We start from the raw sequence: 5720 nt of genomic DNA on the forward strand, positions 1-5720 counted from the left end.
GAATAATTAATAATAATAATTTATGATCAGAGGAGGGATTGTATTAGAGGGGGAATTAAACTTTGAACACCCTGGTTTGCCAAAGGGTATGAATGGCAGTGACAGCCCCGAATCCGTTTGTAGAGTCCCACATAAATTTAGCCTCCATTGAATGCTTTCTGATCTTTATCCAAGGTTGTGGATTATCTTGCTCTCAGGCAGTATGTCTTGGAGCAAGGACTGCCTCCATCCCTCTCTGGCCAGCCCAAGAAGGGGCTGTCTCTCTCTTAGGGGCTAGTGTAGATGTGTCCTTGATGGTGGTCACTGTGCGGAAGATGGTACAGCTATCAGTTTGGCCCTGACTGCTGTGGTTGGAAGGCCCTGGACTAATCTTATAAGCCCTTCTATCTATCTAGTCCTGCTCCTGTTTCTGTAGTGTAATTGTGATGTATTGATCTGCCACCAATCATGTTCTTAAGACTGTTTACTTTGTCCCCACCCCCCACCCTCCACAACCCCATTTATCTCGAGTCTCAATTGTGAACCCTTGAACTCCATTTCAACCTCATGTTGGAGGCCTCCCTCATCCGGGGGATGTGTCTATGTTTTTGTGTTATCTTTGTCTCTCTTAAGACTTAATAAATGTTCTCTAAATTAAACAAAAGAGTTAGTCTCAGAAACCCACTGGGCAGCTCTACCCTGCCCTGTAGGGTTGCTATGAGTCAGGACCGGCTTAATGGCAGTGAGTTGGATTTGGTGGCTTGCTCATACATTATGTGACCGGACCCATGTGTTTATAAGAAATATATCTTCATTTTGCTAAAATTAGTAAATGATAGTTTGCTTCTTGAAATCAAGAAGTCTTTAAAAAAGTTTACCTGTCTTCTAACTTTCCTCCTATGGCTTTGATATACCATGATTTACTCCTATGGCTTTCCCTGTACCTCCTGAATCTCCAGTCTGATGCTTCTTTTTTACCTCCCACCCCTCAGCTTCTTATTTATATTTCAGGTCTAAGCCCTTGCCTTCAAATTCTTCACGTATAAAGCTTTTTCTAAGTTACACAAACCATGAATTGTTCAGGTTGGAGTGGTCCTGAAATGGCCCACGGGGCTTGAATGTTGAGAAAACGGGAGACAGGCGTGGAAAGAGTCGAACACACAAGTTCAAATCTTACCCTTACCAGTCAGTAACGCTGGCCACAGCATTCGCTCTTTTCAGAGGTTGTTCCCTTATCAGCCCAAAGCCTGCCCGGTGGTATTGAGGAGGAGCTAAGAGGTGTAAATCTGAGCCTCAAAGCGAGAGCAACTGACATTGGGGGGTAGCCTGGCGCAGCGTGGTCTTAACCTGGCGAGAGGTCACTTTTTCTGGATCACCAGGCCAGAAGGACATTGCTCTGCAGTTGGTGTTTCTCCTTGGTTCTTCCCGCGGATGGTGCTGGGTCTGCCCCTGCCTGGTGGACTCTGCTCTCTCAGGGGGCCCTCTCATCCCGCTTGCCTAAACGTGGCAACAATGCTGCGATTGTGGCGGAGTGCGTGGCTGCGGTGGGGGGAGGGGGTGGGGCAGTGCAAGCGGAGATTCCCCCTCCCTATCCTCCGCGAGGACAATCTCAGAGTTTAGGGGCTTAGAAGCACTGCTGAGTCTGCAGGCGCTCAGGTGGAGGGTGGGGCGCCAGGCTGCGAGAACATCAGCTGTATCAGCATCTTAGGCTGCCTTTGAGCTTGGGCAAAGCCAGAGGGAGGAGGCCACGCAGGGCTCCCACAGCCCGGTCAGGGGCAACGTCTGCGGAGGCTTGCTGCCTTGCTGCCGCTTTACTCCGTTAGTCCCCTTCGGAGTGTCACTACTTTGAATCTCCACTAGTGGCACACGGGAAGCGAATACGCACCAGCAAACCTGGAATATGTTCCTCATTATTATCATTAGATATGTATTTTGGAAAAATAATATCCTTGAAAACTATCCTGAGATCATTTTCCTGTATATTATGTCCTGAGCACATCCCAGAAGCACACGAAGGGCTATGCGAACTAAACTATTACAGGTGTAAAAGCTGCTATGCCAGGTTTCAGCAACGGAATGACCCAGCCACATCAAAGCGTACTGCTGCAAAATTCTAGAAACTTTCATTAAAAATATCAAAAGGTGAAGCTCTTGTTTGTTCACATGTCCTCCCCACCAGGGGCGTTTCTTTCTCTAACCCTTCCCTGAAGAAGTCTGCACTGGCCGTTTTGGTCAGGTCAGATGAGAATCGAGCATTTTAGTGACCAGATTTCCCAACATGGAGGTCATGGTATCAAGGGCAGAACGAGTTTCAGCTCAGAGCCTGGGGCCAAACCCGACCTAATTGGGAGTGGTTACAGAGAAGACGGGAGGAGATAATTTGGGGATACCAAACCAACAGATGCACATGTTTAAGACGCTCTCTGTGATTTTACCTCTCCCTAGCTGACTCCCTTTAATTTCCTTTCTTCAATAAAATTCAAAAGAAGGATTGAATTTGGGATTAGTCAATATAAATACTTCTTTTGACTTTTATTATTAATAAAAGGAAATAAAGGGAGTCACAGCTAGAGGGAGAAATCAAGAGGTTTTGACATTCCCAAATTATCTCCTTAAAACCAACTCCCAATGCTGATTTCCATCTTAGAATGTTCTCCGAATTCCCTAGGTTCCTATTTCCAACTTCATCAGTGTTTCTACATGTATCACTGCAAACCACTTTAGATAAAGTAGTCTGTACTCATCACTTACCCATCGATCTTTTATTTTTTCACCTCCGTTCTAATTAATAGTTTCCCTTTCCCACTAACTGCCCCCCAAAGAGTACTGGCGTTATTCCCAAATATAATCAATCTCTAAATCCTTTTGATTTTATTTCCTAAATAGGGTTCAAAAATTTCCTCATTAAGGGAAGAGTCAGTCAGGGTGCAGTATAGCATCGACGAAACACAATATTCCTCTGATTTCTTGAGGCTTCTTCACCCCCAGTATCATGATTCCAGCTCTACCTTACAAATTTGGCCAGAGCAGAGTATGTATGCTGGTACAGACAAGAGTTCTCAACACAAGGAATCCAGGACAAACCCCTCAGGAACATAAATGGTAGTAGTGAGGGGAGGGGAAGGTGGGGGGAGAACGGGAAGGAAAGGGGGAACCCATCTCAATGATCAACATATGATCCACCCCCTATAGGTGAAGAATGACAAGAACTTGGGTGAAGGGAGACAGTGGTCAGTGTAAGATATGAAAATAGTAATACTTTATAATTTATCAAGGGTTCACAGGGTGGGAGAGTTGGGGAAGGAGGGAAAAAAGAGGAGCTAATACCAAAGGCTAAAACAGAAAGAAAATATTTAGAAAATGATGATGGTAACATAGGTACAAATGTGCTTGATATAATTGATGTATGGATTGTTATAAGAGCTGTAAGAGCCCCAATAAAATGATTAGAAAAAAAATCCTCATTGTCTCCATCCCCTCATTTTTCTAAGGAATAGAAAACATGTATCATCTACACCAGAACACTGGGCTAACATTCGAACTGAGAAATCCTGCTTCGAATGCATGAATCTCTTTATTTCCAATCTACACATTGCTACTAGAACACATTAACAACATATCACAAGGTGATATCGAATACGTTTACTTACTGTGCTTTCACATATTCCATCACTTCAAGGATGAGATTCTAGTTTGCAGCATGCCATTCAAGGGATGTGAGGATTTCCCACATTCTCTCCATCAACACTGCTTCAGTCTCATCAAGTTACTTGACATTCTGCAGATATGTTATATGATATTTCCCCTGTGGTCAGATTAGATCAGATCAGGCTGCCCTTTGGCAGTAGGGAAACATATGATTAAAACTCTCTGTTTTCAAATGAGTCTGGTGGAGCCCTGGTGGTGAAATGCAGCCCAGCCCTGCACCATCCTTACAGTTATGTTTGAGTCCATTGTTGCAGCCACTGTGCCCAATCCATCTTGTTAAGGGTCTTCCTCTTTTTCATCCTTCCGTTTTACCCAAGCATGATGTTCAGGGATTGGTCTCTCCTGATAACATGTACAGAGGACATGAAACAAAGTATCACGATCCTCCCTTCTAAGGGGTAGAGTGGCTGTACTTCTTCTTCCCAGATACTTGGGAGTGATGCTTCTGGCACCATTCAATATTTTGCCCATATTCTGCAAGTTATATAGTTAAAATTCTTCAGTCATCAAAGTCTTTGATGATTTGACATCTTGTGCCTGGCCTTTATTCACCTATTCACCTTGCTCTCTTGACCTCCTCTTCTCCGTCACTATATTTTAATGTTATATAATAATGACTAATTATTGAAATATATCGCACATTTTACAACATTTCCATTTTTATGAGCTAATCCTTCTATTTCTAATGCCCTCCTATCTTCTAATCTTTTTGGTGACACTCTATTAAATTATTCTGAGTTCACCTAACCTACATAAAACCTTATGCCCATTTCAATTTTTCCTCTGATAGTGTATCACACTGCATAATCTTGTTTTGTTACTTATTTGTTTCTACTCTTTGTAGTTAGGCATCTCATTATTCTTGGATATTTCAGAGTTTAATAAATCTACTTGTACATAGCAGACTATTAATGTGAGCTGAACTGGAAAAAAATGAACCAAGTTATTAGAATTTTTAGAATCAAAAAACCTTTACAGTAGCATAGAACTTGGTGAAACATTTTGGAAAACAAAAAAACAAAACAACCCCTCCAAAAACAACAATAACAATAACAACAAAACTCACTGCCATTGAGGCAATTCGACCCCACAGGTCAGAGTAGAACTGCCCCCATGGTTTTGGGGGCTGTGTATGTTTATGAGAGCAGAAAGGTAGAAAGCAAATACAAAGCAGCAGCACATTGAAAAAGAGTTTCATGTACCCCAACTGGAATGATTCATATTGTTGGCCTCAGGTTTTCTGAAGCAATGTTCCATATTAGAATAAAAGGTGAATGTGAATTTAGATGAAATCCCATGAGAAAGTCTTCTTTTTCTGGAAAATGTTTGTTTGCTTTAAAAGCAGTTGAACAGATTATCCCAGAAATGAGGAAAAGTGGGAAAGATTTTCTTTCTTTTTTAAAAATCAGTTTCACTCTGAGATGTCTAGGAGTGTGAATCTCTTTGTATTTATTCTACTTGGAAATCACTGAGGTTCTTGAATGAGTAGAGTGATATTTTTCATCAAGAAGGATTTTTTTTTACAGCTGCTTCTTCATTGTTTCAGCTCTTCCCCTTTTCTGTGACTCTCATTATGTATATCTGTGTTAGACAGGGTTCTGTAAAGAAACAAAACCTGGACACTTATGATTTTGTATACATACATATATGGATAGATATATACAGCACGAAGGAATATAACATCTAATTAGTTCATGCAGCAGTACAGAGGGCTCAGTTCAACTTACTTCTGTGGAAGTTAATATACTGGAAGTCCTTCAACTCACGAAGGCTGCTGGGTCCAAAGTCAAGGAAGCAGACAGCTGAATCCTCCCTAGGCAATGCAGGCAGTGGGTCCACAGGCAGCAAACAGCAGGGCGGGTCACCAATGTCAGACGACAGGATCCACCCATCTCAAGCTCAAGCAATGAATACATCAGCAGGGTGGTGAAGCAGGTCTCAAAGGAACCTCAAGCTCTAGCGACAAGACTCAAGGGTTGGCTATCCCACAGGTAGTGTAGCTTACAAGAGAGGCAGAGAACTAGCTAAGGCAG

General features: G+C 42.5%; 1 protein-coding gene across 1 annotated transcript in view; it reads right to left on the reverse strand.

The window, feature by feature from the left end:
* Positions 1 to 5720, reverse strand: part of MS4A13 (membrane spanning 4-domains A13) — a 93720-nt gene that overhangs the window by 52540 nt on the left and 35460 nt on the right. The window lies entirely within an intron of this gene.

Source organism: Echinops telfairi, unplaced genomic scaffold (assembly GCF_000313985.2).
Source record: "Echinops telfairi isolate 266 unplaced genomic scaffold, ASM31398v2 ScPeMD7_7416;HRSCAF=8454, whole genome shotgun sequence".
NCBI lineage: Eukaryota > Metazoa > Chordata > Mammalia > Afrosoricida > Tenrecidae > Echinops > Echinops telfairi.